General features: G+C 35.0%; 1 long non-coding RNA gene and 2 pseudogenes across 1 annotated transcript in view; 1 reads left to right on the plus strand and 2 right to left on the minus strand.

Moving 5' to 3' along the window:
* LOC140597469 (uncharacterized) overlaps positions 1-23,093 on the minus strand; it is a 181,496-nt gene that overhangs the window by 82,379 nt on the left and 76,024 nt on the right. Inside the window, exon 2 of the long non-coding RNA XR_011999302.1 lies at positions 16,845-16,938. This is a non-coding gene — a long non-coding RNA (uncharacterized lncRNA). The remainder of the gene's footprint in view (positions 1-16,844; positions 16,939-23,093) is intronic.
* Positions 8,350-9,873, minus strand: LOC140597472 (mothers against decapentaplegic homolog 2 pseudogene; annotated as a pseudogene).
* Positions 17,901-18,455, plus strand: LOC140597467 (large ribosomal subunit protein uL24-like; annotated as a pseudogene).

Consider the following 23,093-nt stretch of genomic DNA (forward strand, 5'->3'; position numbering starts at 1 on the left):
TTTAGACTTTCATTTTAGTTAACCTGAGAACATTTTAGATAAAAATATTTGCACAAATTTTTGGTGCCTACCCTATGGACTAAAATATGCTTCCATAGGTTTTTGTAGTCCACAAGAAATAACATATTTACATCGAACAGAAAATGTGGAAACTTTGTGACTATATATAACAAGTTACCTACCTCAAGTCCATTATACTCTACTTGTTATATATACATGTGTTATGACTACATACGTTCTAAACCTCACAAGACAGTAATATAATTTTACCTCAAAACAGTTATATATCATTAAAAATCTTAAGAGGAGGGGATCCCTGGATGGCTCATTGGCTTAGCGTCTGCCTTCAGCCCAGGGACATGATCCTGGAGTCCCGAGATAGAGTCCCATGGTTGGGCTCCCTGCATGGAGCCTGCTTCTCCCTCTGCCTGTATCTCTACCTCTCTGTATGTGTGTGTGTGTGTGTGTCTCATGAATAAATAAATAAATAAAATATTTAAAACATATTGAGAGGAAAATATATTTTATTCACAATTTTTTGTTATTATTTCTTCTAGTTTCAAGTTTTCATTTCATATCAGTATTCTTCATCTTATCCTTATTTTTTTATTTTATTATCTTTTTATCCTTCATTTAAAAAAATTCTTTTAGCATTTCTTAAAGTACAGGTTTTCTGGAAAAAAAATTATCTTTGTTTCTTCTACTTGAAAACATCTTTATATCAATTTCATTTTTATTTTATTTAATTTTTTTTAATTTTTTTTATTTATTTATGATAGTCACAGAGAGAGAGAGAGAGAGGCAGAGACACAGGCAGAGGGAGAAGCAGGCTCCATGCACCGGGAGCCCGATGTGGGATTCGATCCCGGGTCTCCAGGATCGCGCCCTGGGCCAAAGGCAGGCGCCAAACCACTGCGCCACTCAGGGATCCCTCAATTTCATTTTTAAAAGACATTCTCAGTGGATGCAGAAATCAATTTCGGTGGCACTTAAAAAGTACATTGTTCCATTGTCTTCAAGCCTATGTTGTTTCTGATAAGAAGTCAATGATAGTTCAAATCATAACCCCTTGTGCAAGACATGCTATTTTTTTCTGGCTACTCTGAGGATTCATCTTGATTTTTCTCTTTAACTTTGATTTTAGTGATTTGACAAGATGCCTAGGTCGTTTTCTTTGTTTTTATTCTACTTGTGTTTTGCTCAGCTTCTTAAATCTCTAAATTTGTATCTAGCAATACTTTTGCAAAAATTTCAGACACTTTTTTCAAATATTATGCCCCTGTGTCTCTCTGAGAAACTGATTACAGATATGAGATATGTTAGAGTTTTTAATATTGTTCCACATGTCCCTAAAACACTGTTCACTTATTTTTCAATCTTTCCTTACTCTGAATTTGCACAGCAAAAATCAAAACAAACAAAACCTGAAATATTTTATTAGTCTAGTTTACATAATTGATATTAAAGAATCAAATGTTTTTGATGGGATAACATTTTAGCAATAAAAATGGTGAAGTTTATTAGTGTTCTCACATTCAGATAACTTTAATCTGTCTACTAATTTGTACATGTATATATTATTAATCTACAACAGACACTGGTAAACTATGGCCCATGCACTGGCCATCTGTTGCTTCTAAATAAAGTTTTATTAGGTTACAGTCACATCCTTTTATTTTCAAATTTTCCATGGTTGCTTTTGCACTACATTGCCAGAGCTGAGTAGCTGCAACAGAGACCATAAGAAACAGACACCTATGGGGTACCTGGGTGGATCAGTCCATTAAGTGTCTGACTCTTGTTTTTGGCTCAGGTCATGATCTCAGAGTCTTGGGATTGTGGCCCAGGTTGGGCTCCATGCTCAGTGGGGAGTATGCTTAGTTTCTCTCCCTCTCCCTTTGCCCCTCTCCCTGCACATATTCTCTCTCATAAATAAATAAATAAATAAATAAATAAATAAATAAATAATTCCCTAAATATTACTATCTGGTTATCTTCAAAGGAAAAATTTGACAACTCCTGATCTAGAATAAAGATAATTGAAAATATACCACATCTTTATATAAATGAGCTTAAGGCATTCAGATGTATTGTTAAAAACAAACTATAGATTATTTTTTTGGAATAATTTGCTAATAATTCATTAAACACATACCTAATTAATAAATATATTCCTCCTAAGAAAACATTTCACCCATTATGCTTTAGAATATAAAAGACATTAGAAACATTAGCTTTTCAAATATAAATAGAAAATGATCCTATATATATATATATATATATATATATATATATATATACTTTTTTTTAAAGATTTTATTCATTTACTCATGAAAGACACAGAGAGAAAGAGAGGCAGAGACAGGCAGAAGGAGAAGGCTGCCCAATCACCAATATTAAATGAAATAGTAATAATTGAAACTTAATCTACTGATATCCATATGGGCTAATTGTTGTTTAAGGAAGAAAAAATGTATTTTAAATAACTTAGCAATAAATCAGGAAATGTAGTAATTTTTGTCACGTGTCTCATCTGGATTAATTCACTTTAAAAATGGAAAATTAAAATTTTGGTGATATGGTAAATATATATTAAGATTTATAAAACCAATGAAGATGTTTTCCTAAAGAAAAAACTAGGGCAGCCCGGGTGGCTCAGCAGGTTAGTGTGCTGCCTTCAGCCCAGGGCATGATCCTGGAGACCCAGGATCGAGTCCCACATCAAGCTCCCTGCATGGAGCCTGTTTCTCCCTCTGCCTGTGTCTCTGCCTCTCTCTCTCTCTCTCTCTCTCTCTCTCTCTGTGTCTCTCATGAATAAATAAGTAAAATATTTAAATAAAAAGAAAAAGAAAAGGCTAATAAGCATTATCATTAAAAGACAAATTTATGCAAATGTTTTTTTCAAAATAAATCAAAGTAAACCATACATAAGACATTCTTATAAATAAGATTTCAGGAGGCATCATTAGATTTCTAAGTACTGAATTTATTCATCATGTAAAGATTATCAAGCATTTTAAGGATATTAATAGGTGGGAGTGAAGATTCAGTGCACCTATCATGCACAAATAGATTACAGATTAAATCAATATATCATTTTATATGAATAAAAAATGAGTTTCTGAGAATGTTCAGAAGTTGGACAGAAAATAACTCTCCTAGTTGAAGATACTAATGTTTGGCTCATTACCATAGGAAAAGATCCAGAAAAATAGATTTCCTCAGATCTGTGGCTGGCAGGTTCTAGAATAGAAACTTGATCACATCAACAGGAAAGGAGATTCTAGAACATACTACCATGAATTGAAAATGCAATCACTTCATTTAAAGAGTAAATGGAGGAGACTGATGCGTACAGGCTCTATGGCAGTTGGCCAAAGTCAATCAAAAGTCACTTAAGATTTTAACAGTGACTGACTGTGTATACATTTCTTTAACTAGTACTGGCTATATTAAAGTCCTACTTAAAGGATTTTATTTATGTCAAAGAATTAAGACAAGAGCTAATATTTACGCAGTGCTTAATCTTCTTTAAGAACTGTTCTAAGTGCCTTATTTTTTTTTAAGATTTTATTTATTTTTCCATGAGAGACACAGAGAGAGAGAGAGGCATAGACATAGACAGAGAAACAGGCTCCATGCAGGGAGTCTGATGTGGGGCCAAAGGCAGATGCTCAACCTCTGAGCCACCCAGGCATCCTTCTTCTCGGTGCTTTAAAACATTAAATTATGTAATCTTCACAAGATTTTGTCAGCTTCTCTATTAGCCCAGACCCACACCAACTGCCTTAGAAACTTGTTCTTAACTACTACTCTACTCCAAAACCAAATTTTAAAGAGATAAATATTTAATTATACGAAGTTTCAGAGTCACCAAAGCCATCTTCACTTCTCACACAAACTACAAGTCTGGGGGTACCCAAAACCACCTTCCAGTTTGTTAATTTACTCAAGATTCACAGAACTCACTAAAAGCTATTATATTCACAGGAACTAATAGAGTGAAAAGATACAAATTATAGGAAGAGGTTCATGAGATAGAGTCTAGGACATTTCCAAGTTTAAAACTTCTAATAGTTCTCTTCCAGTGGAGCTGTGAACAATGGTAACAGTTCCCAGGATTCAGGTTTAACAATATACATGGAATATGTCAACAAGGAAAGTTATCCAAGTCCTGGTATCCAGAGTTGTTTTGTTTTGGTTTGGTTTTAGATTTTTATTTATTTGAAAGAGATAGAGTATGAGAGGAGGAGCTGAGGGGCAGAGAGGGAGAAGCAGACTCTGGTCTAGCAGGGAGCTTGATGCAGGGCTTGATTCCAGACAGGACCCTGAGATCATGACCTGGGCTGAAGGCTGACACATAACCAATTGCACCACCCAGGTGCCCCATGGTATCCAGAATTTAATTGGATTTTGGTCATATAGACATGCCCATATGGCTGACCTAAGTCTAGCCTCTCCAGAGGTCCAAAGCTCCCACAATAAATACCAGTATACACTATCAGACATGTCCCCAGGCCCCCAGGCCGATAAAGGCATTTTATCAGGCAAGATATCCCAAATAGTTAGAGATCACCCTCTAGAAAATGAGGACAAAAGTTCATCTCTCTTTGGGTAAGGTTAATTTTTAACACGCGTCCACTGCTACAGTTCATCTTGGTTGAGCTCTTCATGATCATACAAGATACAGAAGGATAATATATTTTCAGAGTTTAAAGGAAATAATAGAACTAAATGATAGAAACACAAGTATTAAATCTAGTTGCACATTCCATCTTAGCCAAATACACTACTTCTTTAAACTGCAAAGTTAAAATCCTTTTCAAATTATTGCTGTATGATTTTGGAAATATGCTGCATATTTTCCTGTGCTTGAAAATGGAAAATATCTTTGGAAAGGAAATACATACTCAAAATGATTGTTATAATTTGTCCCCCTTCTGTCATATATGCAAGAGACTTCTAAGAAAGATACAACCTAAAATATAGTAACAAATAAGCATACTGCAATTTCACGTCTTAGGAAATTATCATTTTCCTAAATTTTGAATAACATTCTTATTGACAAAACATTCAGGGAAGTTGCAGAGGACAAGTATACACCCTTGCTTTGTAGTCAACATAAGGTACAAGAATGACAAAGTAGAAAAAGCACAGTACAGATTAGCTAGATTGTGAAGGCACTATTTGTGATACATTACAGAAATATGTTCCCTAGCTTTATGGAACTGGAAAGTTCCATAGTGGAACTTAAAAAGTGGAAATTAAAAAGTAAGTCCTTTAAATAAACTTACTGTTCCAAACTAACCATGGTAAACTCCATGTATCAGTGGAGAAATAGGCTTATTTGGATTATGTTATAAATGTGCATAAATCATATATTTTGCTTGTTCTGGATACTGTACAGAATGTGGTAATGTGGAATTTCCTTTCAATATTTGGAGTACAGCTATTAGGATATAGTAGCTACTAGCCTTCTGATGTCTTGCACTGAAAATAAAATGCATCATTTTGGACATTCATTTTCAATTTCATCTGCAAGGAGAATGGTATCATGTACAAGATCTGACCAATCGAGTGGTCACAAAGATCAGATTATACTCTTACTACCACTAAAATTTCAAACCATCAACAGAATGATAATATATCATTCAAATGTTTCCAATTTTTTACATTTTCTAAGGCACACAGGAGAATTTCTTTTAGCAAGCTAATGCAACTAATTGGATATTTTATTTAATTCTAGTTTCATTAAGGTCATGTTTATAATGTTATTAATCAACTTCCTCATTTTTTATTAACAGATTAATGGTAAATAACACATTTTAGATTGTTTTGTGCATTGAACCTCTATTAAAAATATATTTATATTTCAGAGGTGTCTCATATAAAGTCTCAGAGGGGCAATTATTACCTCGATTTCTTAATATATTCCAATTCTTTGGCTAAACTTTAAAACTATAATTTCTGATTACTAAGCCAAAATCATATATTTTTAAAGGTATTGTATTGAAAATTTATCTCTTAAACCACATGGTGGTACTGGGGATGGGAGTGAGAAAAATCACTCTTTTTCAAAGATATTTTTAGCTCCAGATTAAAATAAATGGTCATACAAAAGGTGGTGAATGAATAGATTTTGAATAAAATTAATTTAGATATATGTTATAAGACTTCAATAAAAGATATCTATGAGCTGCCTCAGGCTTGGGCAAACTGTTAAACATTTCTCATGATAACTAATCTAATAAACACCCAATAACAGAATGAAAAAATTAATAACAATCTATTAGTTCCCCTACTTTCACAACATTGATTCTGCTCACAGCTATCAAAGGGCAACTATCAGATATGTGTATCATTCAACACTTTCTTAAGATAACAGGAAATAGGAACTATAGGCCAAAAATAAAATGTAGGCTACAGTTGATGCTTCTAAATGTGTCTCACTTTAAATACCAAACTGGTACATAATTCTAAAACTATGAGAAGAAATTTGATTTAAGAGAAAATAATATATTTGTCATCTTACAGATTTTTATTTTTGTTTTTTAGATGGAAAGATTGCAAATGTATAAATTTGTATAAACTCTCTACAGGCAAAGTCAGGCAGACTTCAATAACAGGGAAAATTCTTATTGGCAGTAAGTAATCAGTAAGACAGCCAGATGAAATGCCTTATTTTCTAATTTCTAATTCGAATTTTTATTTGTTTTCTAACATATCAATATATTTGCATTATTATTTTTTACAAGTGTGTCCACTTAACACAGTAAATAGATTACTATAATAGATTAATAGATTAGTGTTTTTGTTTTGCTTGAAGACTGATAGAATTCTCTTGTTGGAAGATGTTATTATTTTATTTTGTTTTGTTTTGTTTTGTTTTGTTTTATTTTATTTTATTTATTATTTTATTTTATTTTATTTTATTTTATTATTTTATTTTGTTTTATTATTTTATTTTTATCTGCTCCCTCCAAAAAAAAAAATATTTTTGGTAAAAGGTGTTGTGCCCAAGATTGCGAATCCGAGAAACCACCGAGGAGCCCACACCGATGCAAGTACACGAGCGTTTATTTACAAGCTCAAGCTTGGGTCCAAGTACAGCCAACACAACGGAGCAGGGACTTGGACCCCAAGGTGGTTTCCAGCTTAGTTTTATCGGCTGGTCTAGGGGACCTCCAGAAGGGGTGGAGGATTTTCTCAAGTCTGTTTACATTCTGATATGGGGCTTTCAAGGGCATTAAGCACGGGGGGGGGGGGGGGGGGCATTGGGGGGGGTGGAGGGGCTGAGATGTCTGTACTTGTGCTAATGCTGAACTTGAGGTGAAATGGCCTTAATTTTCTCAGCCTCCACAATGCCCAAGAAGACATCAGCGTGTCTTTAAAATCTCCTCTTCCTCCTGTACAGGAGAGTATTTCCAGAAACGAATTTTCCTATTTAATATTCAAACGCAGAAAACCTATTCTACAAGGTGCTTCAATTGGTGGGACTTTAAGTGCTTTTTCCTCTTTTAAGTTTTTAGACAGTAAACAGCCCATGGGGCTATGACAAACACTATGACAAAAGAGTTGCTACATTTAGCCTTTTGATGGGACTTGATTGGCAATAAAGCTTGATGACATGCTTAAGCAACATACCTGAAGGTGAGTTACGGACAGATTAGGCTAGGCAGGGCTAGGTAAGCAGCCATGGAAGCAGGCTCACAAAAATCCCCAAAATGCTGAGGTGTCTGGAAACCAGAGATAAGAGAACAAGCCAGACCACACTGCCCTAAGGTGTGGGTGAGGAGGGTGTCTTGTTCTAACACCTACTGTAACCAAAAAAATCATCAGACTCTAAAAAGGAAGAAGCCATTAACGATGTTATCACTAGTCCTTACTCAATGGTGATATCAATGGATATTTTAAAAGGATTTAGGTTCCCTGATCAGGCTTTCAGTAAAAGACCAACCCTACAAGCCCTCAGTGGCAACATTGTCGGGATCCCTCTCACTCCTAAGAGCTTTCTCTGTATCTTTACTTAATAAGCTTCTATCCTTTACACACGCCCCTGTGTCCTCAAGATTCGTTCTTTGACTCTGTGAGACAAGAACCAAGTTCTCTGTAACAAAGGGATCATATGTGAGCTAATACTTTGTCCAACCACTGTAGAGGTCCATTCAGATGAAGTTCAATCCCCTTGGTGCTGCATGGCTATGAATGAATGAACACACAGTGGGGGTCCCAAAGCCTCTAGGGCTAAGGGCAAGCTCTTGCCCTTGCAGGCTGTATTTATTCAGTTCTCAGGCAAAAGCAGACAAAGCACGCCCTCTGTTTTTCATCCCAATCTACTTTAGAGGTTGTTTACATATTATCTGAGGCTAGGCCGCCCTTTCTCAAGGGACAAAAGGAGGAATCCATACTGTTTAGGCCTGACCTTGCATAAGATAAAGTCTCCGTCTGAAGCACCACATTCATGGCATCTTTGTAGAGGACAGTTCCTTCTGGAAACCTTCTTATGCAGTCATTCCCCAACACAATCTGGTGAGTGTTCGTTACCATGTGCCTTCTGTATTCTGCTTCCTAGTATTTCACAAAGCTCATTCTTAGGATGCACATCCTAGTTGATACACAGCTTCAAAACTCTGATTAGCACACTGCGGGAAGAGCAGCAAATTCCTGGTTAGTGAAGATCTTCAGACTGCAGCCTGGTGGAATTTTATGCTGTTGCAGGGTGCTAGCTCTATCTCTGAGGATACTTGGGGCTCTGCAAAGACTACAGCATCACTTTAGGCACGGTGAAAAATTCCCCACCTATCTAATATAAGCACACTCCTCTTCCTGTATGTCTTCTTGTCATTTCTACAGTCACATTTTGGTTGATATTAGAGAATAACCCTATGCAGAACCTTTCTGGGTTTGATGGATCTGTGAAGCCATCTACACTGAGTGAGAGCAGTGATGCCTGAAAATTCTCTCCAACCCTCCGGTTTAATTCATAATATGCTACTGAACACCTAAATGAGTAACTGGCTGCAAATTCAAACTATGGTTAACACAGAAAAAGTAGTAGGAGATAGTTCTGCTGAAGATCCTATATCCGTTCATCTGTTGATCATGTTTTTTCCAATTTCCATGATACATCCAGGAGATGGAGTTTCTGGGGTGTAATTACTCTGTGGCTCGGTTCTCACTAGGAAATTAGTATTTCCAGGAATGGAGCAGGTATAATCATCTAGAGGTGACAGTTCTATTAGGATTTCAATACTGGAAGCAAAACTTGTGTCTCAAATCTCTGGTAATAGCAAAGTGTAAACATACTTCAGATCTTTTTAAAGATTAAAAGCACATTCACAGTTTACAATTGCTTTGGTTTCATGATGTCTGTGAAGATCAGGCCAGTACCACGGTCAGCGACACATAAATGCAGCTGTCCTTTTCAATGGGATACTTGAAGACAACCATCAGGAGACCTGGTTTGCTCAAAGAAGCTGTGAAGGCCTGTCTTATCCCACCGATCTATCACAATGGGTGTCCTCAGTTTCTGAATTTCAGAGCAAGTGCTTGGTATGGTAAGACATTTAGTATTACAATTTTGAGTGGTGATGGCTTTCTCAAGCTTATCTAATTGTCCTGTTTTCTTTAGTTTCTCTGCCAGACATTTAACTGCTTTCTCAAACCACTTTTTTTCCCATTCTGTTGTCCTACCTGCTCATCCACATGATTTCTTCTATCCCAGCAGTCTCTTCACAACTGGTGGAGTGAATGCCAAATGGACATGTTTTTACTAAAGGCAGAAATCCACACTAAGGAAATATCCTTCTTTATCTAACCTAAAGTGCTGCTGACCATCTGTCCTTCAATGCCTTGGCCCAAGGTCCCTTCCATGGTCTCTTGTCTGCACTATAGATAGAGAGGCCTGTTGAGGGCCGCTGCCCTGGTCCACCTTTTGTAGTCAAGCCAGGAGTGGACACTTGCTCACCTGTTGAGGAGATTTGGGGGCAGCCCCATGGAGTGCCCTGAGGACCAGACAAACCCACACCCTGAGCAAAAGAAAGTTTCACAGAGGCTCTAATGCAAAATTTATTTTTTAAAATGTCAGACATTAGACAATCATTTTTAAATATTATAAAACAAACTTTCTTTGAAGTACACAATCAATAAATCACCATTTTGTCACATAAATCTAAGAACTTTTGTAAAAATCAACTCTATACTACTCTGATTTGAATTCAGATTTTTTAAAAATTCTAATTTCATTAAAAATCTAATTATAGTATAATAATCACAGCAGAATCCAACTTGTCCCTATGCCATCACATATACAAAATCTCCTACATTATAACTCAAATCAGTATGTCCATATCTGAAGTCATTTATCCTCCAGCCCAAATTTGCCAGTGCTGGTGCTTTTTCCTTTCACTTTGTCTAAATGAATGATTATCAACAGCAACTACCCTAACACCTAGCCCAGAAACCTATGTATAATTATTCCGTGCCCCATTTCCTACCTCGTGCCAATATCTTACAAACTACATGTGCAATTCTAGTTTCCAAATGCTCCCTAATTTCTCTCTTGCTACTTGCCACTAATTTCATCTTGCTATCATTAATTCTCTGAATATCTGCAAGTTATCACTACTGCCTGACAAGTCATTCTCCACACTTCATTCAAATTATAATTCCCCTTCCTTGAAAATATTCAGCAATGCCATGCTTACTAAATTACTAAATTACTTTTAATTTCTCATTAGTGCTTGTCTCTTATTTGTTCCATGTCATGTAATTGACCACAGAACACTGAAAAACATTGTGATTACATATTTGTTTTCTCTGTGTTTAGGTATTTTTAAAATATTTTTTATTTTATTCATTTTAGAGAGAAAGAGCGAGAGCATAGCAGAGGGGAGGGTCAGAGGGAGAGGGGGAAGCAGGCATTCCCAGTGAGAGGGAGCCTGATGTAGGACTGGAGCCCAGGACCCCAGGATCATGACCTGAGCTGAAGGTACACCAGATACTAAAGTGACTGAGCCAACTAGGCACCCCTGTGTTTTGGTATTTAAGAACACCATCCCTCCAGATAGACTACCTTCTCAAGGTAGATGACTTTAAAAGCATCCTGAATATTTTCCTATGCCTAAACACCGCAAAATATCTTTGGTAAAAATAGATGAATTACATAATACTTTCTACATTTACTAGCTGTGTAGTCGTGGCCAAGTTACTTAAATAGTGTACCTCAGTTTTCTCATTTATTAAATGGAGATAGTAATATCACATAGGATTGCTATAAAGATTTCATACATTTATATGTTAAAGAACATAGAGCAGTGCCAGGAGCATGTTAAGCACTATATAAATATTACCTCTAATTTTATAAATAGTGTAAGAAAACAAGAAATATTTCTTACCATTTTCTAGGAAAGTAGTTATTAAAGTTGATGCTAAAATACTGTATATTAACAGATATATACACAATAAGTGAATTCATAAAGAAACTCAAAATGATTATTAAATGAATCAAAGATATTACCCATCCTCCCAAACCTGGAAGATATGGTAAAATTCTACATGCAGAGGCATTATAAAAAAAATTAAATACTTAATGTCAGTAATATTACAAGTTATAAATATATTAAACTAAATAAATCTTTATCAGTTCCATCATCTTGTTCAGAAAATAAACACAAGCAGTTTCGTTTCTACCATTTTTGTAATTGATTGTATTCTTATTCAAGATAACCAAAATATCATGCCCTTCTATGACTAAAGGCATTAGGATTCAAGACATAGATTTTTATCAATGACCATTAAGATAGTAGTGTTGAATTCTCTCTCATTCTTTATTTTACAAGGCATCACCCTATATTACTTTAGGATTATAATGGCCTTTGTACATAACTGAGCTACATATATTAATGCTACAGTTTTTTTAGTGGTGCTAACGGAAGTCCTTTTATAAGTACAAACTCCACTGTGAAATTATCATTCAGATACAGACTAAAGTGTGTGAAAGACAAGATTAGACTATTAGCCCTCAAATATTTTTGTGAATTTCTTTTACCAGTCTCTTCTCAAAACATTATCCTAAAGCATCTTCTCTGGAAGAATGCAAGTTTTTATGATAGTAATTTGGAGTAAATATTTTGGAATGTGAGGCTCTCTCTGTAAAAGGCTGACCCAACAGTGTGGTTCTAGGCAGCCAGAGAGCAACAGAAGATGTCAATATACAATAACACTTAAGAATTCTCATTTAGAGTTTTTGTGTGTGTGTGTTTTTACACTAAATGAGCCATACTTCTTGCAACCCCAATACTCTGCTGTCCAATATCTTTTCATCTAAAGACGTCACCTTGTGGAAGCTTGTTCTGGAATCTCTTTCCTACTGCTAAAACAACCCCAGGAGTTCCCATTCCCATTGCTTACTTGGGGAAAATAGACCTGCATTTCCTGACGGAATTTTGAATATACTTTCCATAGAAACTAGGTTATGAGTTGTGGTTACTAACAATAGAAATGTTGCAGTCAATATATTTCTCTATGACATTATGGTAAATAGTATTTGTGAACTTGCTTCAACAATTAATCACTTGTAAGGTATTGTTTATAAGAGGAATTTTAAAAATCTGCATTTCAAAGTGCTAAACTTCTTTGCAGGCAGCTTTTGGAACATAACAAAATGTTAGTGGGGGAATATGCTAAATTTATATCCATCAATGAGAATATTCTACCATAATGTTGACCACAATATAATAAACTATTTGTTAGCTTTAACTGCACTGAATTCAGTGACTGAGAAAATTGAGTCTGAGTTTTTACAGCTACTTTTAATTTCTCATTAGTGTTTGTTTTAAAAACACAGGAACAGTGAAATACAGTGAAATACATCAAATACACTTGACTAAAATCTTGAAGGGGGAAATTGAAACATCAAAATAATTCAACTGAAAAAAAATTAATTATAGATAGATTTAATTTACTGAAAATATCACTAATGACTAACAGACCGCTAAAAGTTAACTATTGGGTGGTAGTAGAGAGGGGAATGAGTCAATACGTAAACTATTAAAGGATGAAGAAATTTAGCATTTTTCTTATCAGCAAGCACATATATATATATTAAAAACACTATTTTAAAAATCTGGCAAGAAAAAACACTTATTAAAGGATATTCACTCAAGTTCTTTCCATCATCCAAGAACCATGCTACAATTACTTTATTACAACATCTCAGGTTTTGAAATTTTATTAAGAATGAAAGAAATATATTGGAATTATTGGCTGGAACTTGGCAACAGTTATTTCTATATCACCAACTCCTCCTCATCAATCAAGAAATTGTCAGTTTCCCCATGGAGTATATGAAGTTCAGATTGCCTAAATGTCAGTTTAAAAAAGACTTACTCTCTTTGAGATGATGAGGATGTACTTTCACTCTTGCTCATCATTTTCAACCATTTGACCAGATTTTGGTCTTTTCCTTCTGGAAATCTGTGCACACATGAAGTAACAATAAATGACAAAAAAATGCCAGAACTTTCTTTATATTCCAGAGATATGAAATCCCCCAAATGCTGCAAGCAGTAAGCATTTAAAATAAACTCCAACATTCATTCATTGAAATAATTCAAATAATTTTCTTGAATTGTCCTGATAGTTTCCACGCAAATAATTCAACCTTTCAAGAACATTACTATAGACAAAAGATGGCTGCTTGCATTAATATGTAGTATATTCCTTGCTTTGCAAGTTTTCCTAAATAACAAGCCTAAGAGTATCATTATCACTTAACCAATATGTTACGTATCTGATACTATTGTCCCGATTCTAGAATAATAAAAACTATTTTTATATTTTGTCATTAGGTTTCCTTGGACTCACTGATTTTTTTTTTTAAATAAAAGTGCTAACATTTTAATATAATTTGTATGCTGCATTTGTTCTTTGAAAATTCATGGATCATTAACATTTTATTTTTTATATCACAGGAAACTTTACAGTGTACAATAATTTTGAGGAAGATTTATTTGACTAATTACTTAACTATCATAAAACCCACTATAAAATTTCATACAAGCATGTGAAATTCCACACTGATCATTTTATTAAAAATATAAACCTATACATGAAAGTATAAATGTATGCATACCTATACTTGTATATACTTAAAATGTGGGACTTAATTTATTATATTGTATAGGTAGGGAGTCCATATTTAATACATTTGTATGCATATGGAAAGTAGGAGAAGGTGTTTTCTTCATGATATTTCGTACAAGAGCACAATGTGTTGTGTTTGTTTAGCACCTGCTGTGCTGCCACATGCCAATTCAGACTCTCCTCCCTTTTCACTTGTACAAACATCAAACAGAAGGGACATTGAGTAGGATTATTTTATTTGAAATATAGTTCCTTATTACTAAGTACCACTGTAAGTCATTATGAAAACCTATTCATCTTTGAAGTTTTAGTTCATCTCCCACTTTATTTTTTTTTGGGGGGGTGGAAGTGTTTTTATTAGAGCTTTGGTCAGACGGGGCGCAGCTGGGTTGGGCTCGGGCTTTAGCAGGTGCTTGGACACTATCCAGCCCCAACCCACCCCTCTCCCAGGAAGCACCACCCTGGAGCCAGAGGACAGCGCCTCTGAGCATGGGCAGGGTCCTCGCTGAGACCTGTCCCCAGTCTGGGGCGGGCTGGCTAGCAGCATCTCCCACTTTCTTAATGGAGCACTCTCAGATACTGAAAAGCCTTACTGAGGCTACTTTTCTCAGAAATGCACTGCTTTTAAGAATCAATAAGCCTGTCAAATGTCTCAATCCTTAAGTATCTTTTTTGATTGTTTACTTCCAATAAACCAACTGCTTGGTGGTGCTGTTTCCCCATATGTATTCTTTTTACTTGGTATTTTGAAGAACTTATCTGAAGTATTTCTTGAATAGTTCATATATAATTTCCCCCCACTTCATTTGAGCTATAATTGACATATATCTTTTTTTAATTGACATAGTTTATAAGTGATGTACAACTTGTTAATTTGATACCCTTATATAATTGCAGAATGATTATTATCTTACCTTTACCTCCATCTCATCACAAAATTACCATTTCTTTTTTGTGGTAAGAACATTTAAGGTCTACTCTCTCAGCAACTTTCAAGTATGTAACCTAATAATATTAATTATAGTCACAGTCAATTCAATACTGTGAATTACATCCCCAGAACTTATTCTTTTATAACTGGGAGTCTGTACCCTTTGACCAACATCTCCCCACTTCTTCAATCATGCTCCTCCAGCCCCTGATAACCACCATTCTATTCTATTTCCATGAGTTCAACTCTTAAGATCACACAAAAGTAATATCATACAATAGTTGTTTTTCTTGCCTAATTTATTTCATTTTGCATAATGTTCTCAAGTACCATCCATGTTCTTGCAAATGGTAGAATTTCCTTCTTTCTCGTGGCTGAATAATAGTTCATTGTGTGCGTCTTTATTCATTCATCTGTTGATGAACACTTAAGTTATTTCCTTATGTGGGAGATAATGAATAATGGTAAACTATTTGACAAGAAAGCCAAGAATATTAAATAGGGAAAGGCCAGTCTCACCAAATGGTGTTTGGAAAACTGGATACCCACTTATAGAAAAGTGATATTGGACTCCTATTTAATATCACTCAGAAAATTAATCCAAAATGGGTTAAACACTTAAACATAAAACCTGAAAACATATAATTCCTAGAGGGGAAAAAAATGAAAAAATCTCCTTTACATTGGTCTTTGCAATATTTTTTTTTTCACATGACACCAAAAGTACAAACAACAAGAGCAAAAATCAATATGCAGGACACATCAAACTAAAATACTTCTACATAGCAAAAGAAACAACAAAATAAAAAGAAAACTATGAAATAGAAATATTTGGAAATCAAATATCTAATAAAGGATTAATATCCAAAATATATAATGAATTCATACAAGTCAATAAAAAAAAAAAAGTCTTGTTTAAAAATGGGCAGAGGAATTGAATAGATGCTCAGTATGACTAATGACCAGGGAAATGCAAATCAAAACCACAATGAGACATTACCTCAAACCTATTGAAATTATTGTCATCAAAAGGCAAGAGATAACAAACATTGGTAAAGATATGGAGAGAAGGGAACCCTTCATATATATTTTGGAAGGGACAGTGACTAAGTGGAATACTCTCAGAAAGGGTGACCTAATTGCAGGAAATCATGCTGGGTTAAGAAAATTTGAAGAAACAGGTCATATTTAGTCTGAAAAGAAGACCTAGAGGGCAATTTGATCACTGCATTGGTATCACTTAAGATGTTCTACATGAATAGGAGTCCAGGTTTATTTTGTGTTATTCCAGAAAGTAATAGATGAACTATTAATATCAATATACAATTGTATTTTAGAGGAAGGAGAAAATAGCCTATTGTCTAAGATTTAATTAGGTCACTGGACATCCTAGAAATTGAACAGTGAACCAAATGAGAAAATGTATCATGAAGGGATAAGGCTAAAGACCTAAGGAAAGATAATCATTAGTCAATAAATTTGAGTAAATTCATCAATATTCCAGGAAACATCAAGCACCAATAGTGCAAGAATATAAGATTTTTCTATTTTTGCCCTCTAATTTACCACTGCCTCTCTCAGGCATACTTAATCCCTCTCCACAGTCCTTCAGAATAATGAGATTTAAGAGCTTAGTGGGGAACAACAGGAAACCAAGTAAGTCCTGCTATCAACAAGGCACATGGCCCATCAGTTGCTTATCCTTTTCAAGTCGCTCAGAAGCACAGTTCAGATATGAAGCCACGTTTTATGAATTCCTGAGACTTACCTCATCTCCACAGGGCATGCAGTTGTCAGTGTTCCTGAAAAGGCCTGTTTTAAGGTGAAATTTGAAAAGTGGCTGGGCTGAAATCAATGTTGGCCTATGGAAAAATAAATACCATAATTAACATTAACATTAAAATCTTGTACAAAAAAATTATAAGAACTTAAGTTCTTAAGTTACAACCACTTAGAGTTTATTTCAGTTGTAGAAAGTCTAATATTTTAGGAATAAATGAATTTAGGTTCTTAGGGAAGTAGTTAATAAATAAAAAGATGAACAAGAAACTACCTGGAAATGAAATGGAAAACAAAACAAAACAAAACAACAGTGTCAGCATAGTCTCATTATAGCAAGGTTTCACAGGTGAACTATTCCAGATAGAAGATAAAACATAATAGATTAGTCATGCAAATGACTATTATTAATGTGAATTATTAATAAAACACATTTTAGCATATACATATACACAAATATCAAGGTAATTTATATTAAGGTAACTTAGGCAGCCTCCCTTTAGCACTTCAACAAAGTAATAAATCTATTATATATATCCAATATTTCTCTCTGTTTTTCTCCCCATCATTCTCTGTTTCTCTAAGTAATACAATTGACTGCTTTGGTTGAGAACTTTTAATATTTCTGTATTTAATATCTATCTTATTTTGGTAAATAATTTCTTCTAATTAAATCAACATGCTTGTGTACTGCTATCTTCTTGTTAAACATTACTTGCGGTTTTAAGATATATGGATTGCAATCAAACATACAAAAAAAAAAAAACGCTCAGTGCAATTAATTATTACCATTCATTTGAGTGGCAAAAATTAAAAAGATGGACCATACCAAGTGTTGGAGGAAATGCAGAAGAACAAAATTTTTGGTACTTTGAAAAGTTTTTAAAAATTAAATGACTTGATAGAGACTCAAAAATAAACAAAGAGAGTAAAAAGAAAATAGGAAATAAAGAGGGGATAGATATTATCATAGACCTTAAAGACATTTAAAGAATAAAGCAAGCTCTTCCCTTTTGCAGCCATTGCTGAAAAACCAGTAGCCAAAATGATGTTTAATCCCTTTGTCACTTCTGACAGCATGAACTGTAAAAGATATTTAAGTCTTCCCAATATCACAGGAAGATTGTCTTCCTCTCTTTCTGAAGAGCTGAGATAGAAGTACAATGTTGGATCTATGCCCATCCAAAAGGAAGATGAAGTATAGGTTGTATGAGGACACTACAAATCAGCAAACTGGTAGAGTACCCCGGGTTTATAGGAAAAAATACATCTTCTACATTGAACAAGCACAGGAGAGACGGCAGTTGGCACAACTGCCCGTGTGAGCGTTCACCCAGGCAAGGTGGTTATCACTAGACTAAAACTGGACAAAAACCACAAAATGTTCCTTGAACATAAAGCCAAATCTTGCAAAGTAGGAAAGGAAAAGGGCAAATATAAGGAAGAAACAATTGAGAAGATGCAGGAATAAAGTAATCTTATATATGACTTTAAATACAAAACGTAAAAAATGAAAAAAAAAAGGATAAAGTGAAAAATATTATAAACACCTTTTTGCAAATAAGTTCAATAACCTGAATAGGATAGATAATTCCCAGTAAACACCCAAAATTAAAGAAATAGAACGTCTGAAGAGACAGATTTTTTTTAAAGTCATAAATTATTCCCACAAAGAAAATATCAGGCCCAGATGGTTAAAACTGTATCAGATTTTTAAGAAATGGAATAGATTTTCCGAAAATAGATGAGGGAGGAACAAAGTTTATTATAAGGAATATATTTGTGTCCTTTTTATGTACAGAGAATTAAGAATAAACATCTGAAGTGATGAAAATGTTTCTCCTTAATTTTTTTTTCATGGTTTCAGAAGTATGTGTTTTTCTAATATTCTAAGACACATTTTGAAGCATCAACTGTGACCTACATTTTACTTTGGCATGTATTTTGTGCTTACCATTAGGTTAAGGAAGTGTTGAGAGATGTAGATCTGATAGTTGCCCTTTGATAAGTATGGGCAGAATGTATGTTGTGAAAAGGAAAAGGAACTAATAATTGGCTATAATGAAATCTTTCATTCTATTATTGGTGGTTGTTAGACTAGTTATCATGAGAGGTTTAACATTTTCTAGAAGGCTGAGGCAGCCCATAGATATCTCTTCAATGAAGTCTTATAGCAAATAACTAAATTAACTTCATTCAAAGTATATTCATTCAACAACTTTTGTATGACCAATTCTTATTGGGAACTGAAGATATCAAAAAAAAGAAAAAAAACGTAGATTCATCTCCTACTCCTAGTATCACATATGTTGTTTAAAAGAGGATTAAGAGATACTTTAAAAATTTCAATAAATACTATAGCATGCAACTACATGGAAAAAGCAAGCCACCTCATCTGGAAAAAATCAAGTCAATATTCAAGTCATGAGCTAATCCTGATGAAAACACAATTGATTAATGGTTTTGACTTTTAATAATTGTTCTAAAATATTTTTGACAGTTGAAAAAATATTGAGTACCTGTCATAAACATCTTGCATAACTTTACTTAGAAAGCATTGTTAATTTCTCATGATATTAATGATCTCTGTTAGCAATGTTTTTAATGACAGAATAGTAACAAAAATGAGGAGTAACTTAGTTCTTTCTTTTTAGCTTAATATTCTGATTGTTTTCAATTTTCCACTATTAGAAATAATACTATAATGTATAGGTTATGTATAAATTCTTCTGTACTTCCCATTTCCTTGTGATTACATTCCAGAATAGGATTAGAAATATTACCAAAATTTAAAATTAGCAGTATAAAGGGTATAACACATTGGAGGTTCTATGAATTTTGTTAAAATGATTTTTTTTCCTAGTAACTTAACCAATTTATAATCCCATCATCGAGTTAGTTGCATTCTTACCAACATTAAGAATTTTTACTTAAAGGATGCCCGGGTGGTTCAGCAGTTAAACGTCTGCCTTTCGGCTCAGGGTGTGATCCTGGAGTCCTGGGATCAAGTCCCACATTGGGCTGCCTGCATGGAGCCTGCTTGTCCCTCTGCCTGTGTCTCTGCCTCTCTCTCGCTGTCTCTCATGAATAAAAAAATAAAAATATTTTAAAAAAGAGAATTTTCACTTAAAATAATATCATATAGTTTATAGAATCTAAAAATACATACAATAAAGGCAAAATAGAATATTAATAATAAGGTAAAATTTTATTACAATAATGTGTTAACCTATCAGCAACGGAGACATTACTTTAAATTTAGACCATGGAAGCTTCTGTGGAAAAGTTGAAACTTGGTAAGACTTAACAATCTCATAGGATTTTCACTGTAAAACATTAAAGAGTGAGAATATATGATTTAAAAAAGCAGTAATTTTTAACATACTGATTAATATATAGCAAATTTTTAGAGGTATTTGAATGTAAAGGTTAATGGCACAGATTCTGGACAGAAATTCTTTCTTCAAATCCAACAGTCAGTTGAGTATCTCTTGATTTGGGCTCAGGTCATGGTCTCAGAGTTGGGTGGATCAAGCCCCGAGTTGGGCTCTACACTCAGCATGGAGTCTGCTTGTATTTTCTTTCCCTCTCCCCCTGCTCCCCTCCTTCACCCACACAGCGCTCTCTCTCTCTCTCTGTCTCTCTCTCTCTGTCTCTCTCTCTCTATATATATATATATATATATATATATATATATATATATATATATCCTTCCCTAAAACAATAAACTTTAAAATGTTAAAGTTTGGGGTGCCTGGGTGGCTCAGTCAGCTAAGCATCCAACTCTTGACTTCAGGTCAGGTCATGATCTCAAGATCATGATATCAGGATGGTAAGACTGGGCCTTGAGTCCCACTCCTCACTTAGTGGGGAGTTTGCTGGAAATTCTCTTACTCCCTTTGTCCATTACTCCTCCCATGCCCACATGTGAGCTCTCTCTCTCGCTCTCTCTCTCTCAAATAAATAAATAAATCCTTAGAACTAAAATAAAATGTAAAAGTGTAGGGGGTGCCTGGCTGGTCAGGTGGTAGAGCATTTGCCTCTTGATCACAGGGTTGTGAGTTCAAGCCCCATGTTTGGCAGAGAGATTACTTAAAGAGGAAAAAAAAACACTTTAAAATGTCAAAGCTCAAACACCTTAATGAATGCTATTGATTCTGAGATGTTATTGCTGAAAACGTCTCCAAATTCTATACCTATCTGTAAAAAAGCACTTAACAATCACTTTGATGTTCTTCAGGCACGCTCTTTTTTTTTTTCTCTCTTAAAACAGATCTTTTGGGCAGCCCAGGTGGTTCAGCAGTTTAGTGCCACCTTCAGCCCAGGGCATGATCCTGGAGACCCAGGATCGAGTCCCAGGTCAGGCTCTCTGCATGGAGCCTGCTTCTACCTCTGCCTGTGTCTCTGCCTCTCTCTCTCTCTGTCTCTCATGGATAAATAAATAAAATATATATTAAAAAAAAAAGCTAGGGATCCCTGGGTGGTGCAGCGGTTTGGCGCCTGCCTTTGGCCCAGGGCGCGATCCTGGAGACCCGGGATCGAATCCCACATCGGGCTCCCGGTGCATGGAGCCTGCTTCTCCCTCTGCCTGTCTCTCTGCCTCTCTCTCTCTCTCTGTGACTATCATAAATAAATAAAAATTAAAAAAAAAAAGCTAAAAGGACTTTCATAAAGGAGAAAAACTAAAATTACATCTTCACAAGAGTATAATGAGATAACTGAACACTGCTGAACACTCACACCAGGGTGGTATCAGAGAAAGCACAGAGTCTAGTCTTTGACCATCACTTAGAGATTACAAGTACAACCCTAGTGTGGTATCACTAGAGAATACACACTAAGCCAGAAAGCCAATTCCTGCCAAATGGCAATGGAAAGATCTATTGCCTTGAGTATAGCAGAGGCCAAACAGTGAATCTAGACATCTATGTCTACCTGGAAATATCAAAATAATTTCACCTTCCTCCAGGTGAACTTGTGTCAAATAGCTAGCTAATACAAAAAGTTTAGAAAAGATCCGGTCTTCTGATACCCAAAATGTGCTGGTTTCAGTGAGAAATAACCTGTTATATCAAGAAACAAGATCTCAAAATGAATGCAAAAGATAATCAATAGATGCCATCATCAAGATGACAATAATGGCAGAATTATGTGACCATTATTTTAAACCAGTCACAACGAAAGTGCTTCAATGAGTAATTATGAACATCTTTGAAACAAATATAAAAATAGAAAACTTCAGCAAAGAAATAAAAGGAAGTAATCAATAAGCAGGAATACAGAAAAATAGAAATTAACCAATGTGAGCAATAGAGAAAAACGAATTTAAAAAAAACAGACTAGAATCCCATGCAATTACAGCAACAACAAAAAATAACATTCACGCCATTAGAGAAAAAGATGGTGGGGATAAAAATAAATGAATGTATTTGAGGAAATAATGGTTAAGAACTTCCCATTTTGACAAAAGACATAAAGCTATAGATTCAAGAAGCTATACAGGTTGATTACATTGGACTGCTTCCATCACAGAAGGGGCAGCATTTTGTTCTTACTGAACATTTTTTTCCTGCATACAATGCTTCTACAAAACCTACTATCTGTGGATTAGCAGAATTCCTTATCCATTATTATGGTATTCCATTCAACATTGCTTCTGATCAGGAAACTGTTCAGAGAAAATGAACTGCAGCAAGGGGCCAATGCTCATGAAACTGGTTGGTCTTATGATGTTCCCCACCATCCTGAAGCAGCTGACTCCATAGAAGTGTGGAATGGCCTCTTTGGGGTTCAATATAGTACTAGATAGATGGCAACATCTTGCAAGGCTGGGGCAAGGTTCTCCAGGAGCTGGTAGATGTTCCGAATAAGCTTCTGATATACAGTGCTGTTTCTCCAATATTCAAGATTCATAGGAGAAAAGGAGTAGAAATGGGAGTGGCATTACTTGTCTTACGCTAGGAAGGCCCTAGGAAAAATCTTTCTTTCTGTTTTCATGACTTATACTCTGCTAGCCTAGACACCTCAGTTTCAAATGGAAGCCTATTTATAGTAGGAGACATAGTGATTCTATTGAACTGGAAGGTACGACTGCTACCTGGTCACTTTGGGTTCCTTATAACTCTGAATCAACAAGCAAAGGAGAGAGTTACTAATGCTGGCTGGGGTGTGCGACACTGACTAACACTGGGAAAATGAACTGCAACCCCACAGTGGAGGTAACAAAGGACATACAGAG

This window comes from Vulpes vulpes, unplaced genomic scaffold (genome assembly GCF_048418805.1).
Source record: "Vulpes vulpes isolate BD-2025 unplaced genomic scaffold, VulVul3 u000000702, whole genome shotgun sequence".
Taxonomy (NCBI): domain Eukaryota; kingdom Metazoa; phylum Chordata; class Mammalia; order Carnivora; family Canidae; genus Vulpes; species Vulpes vulpes.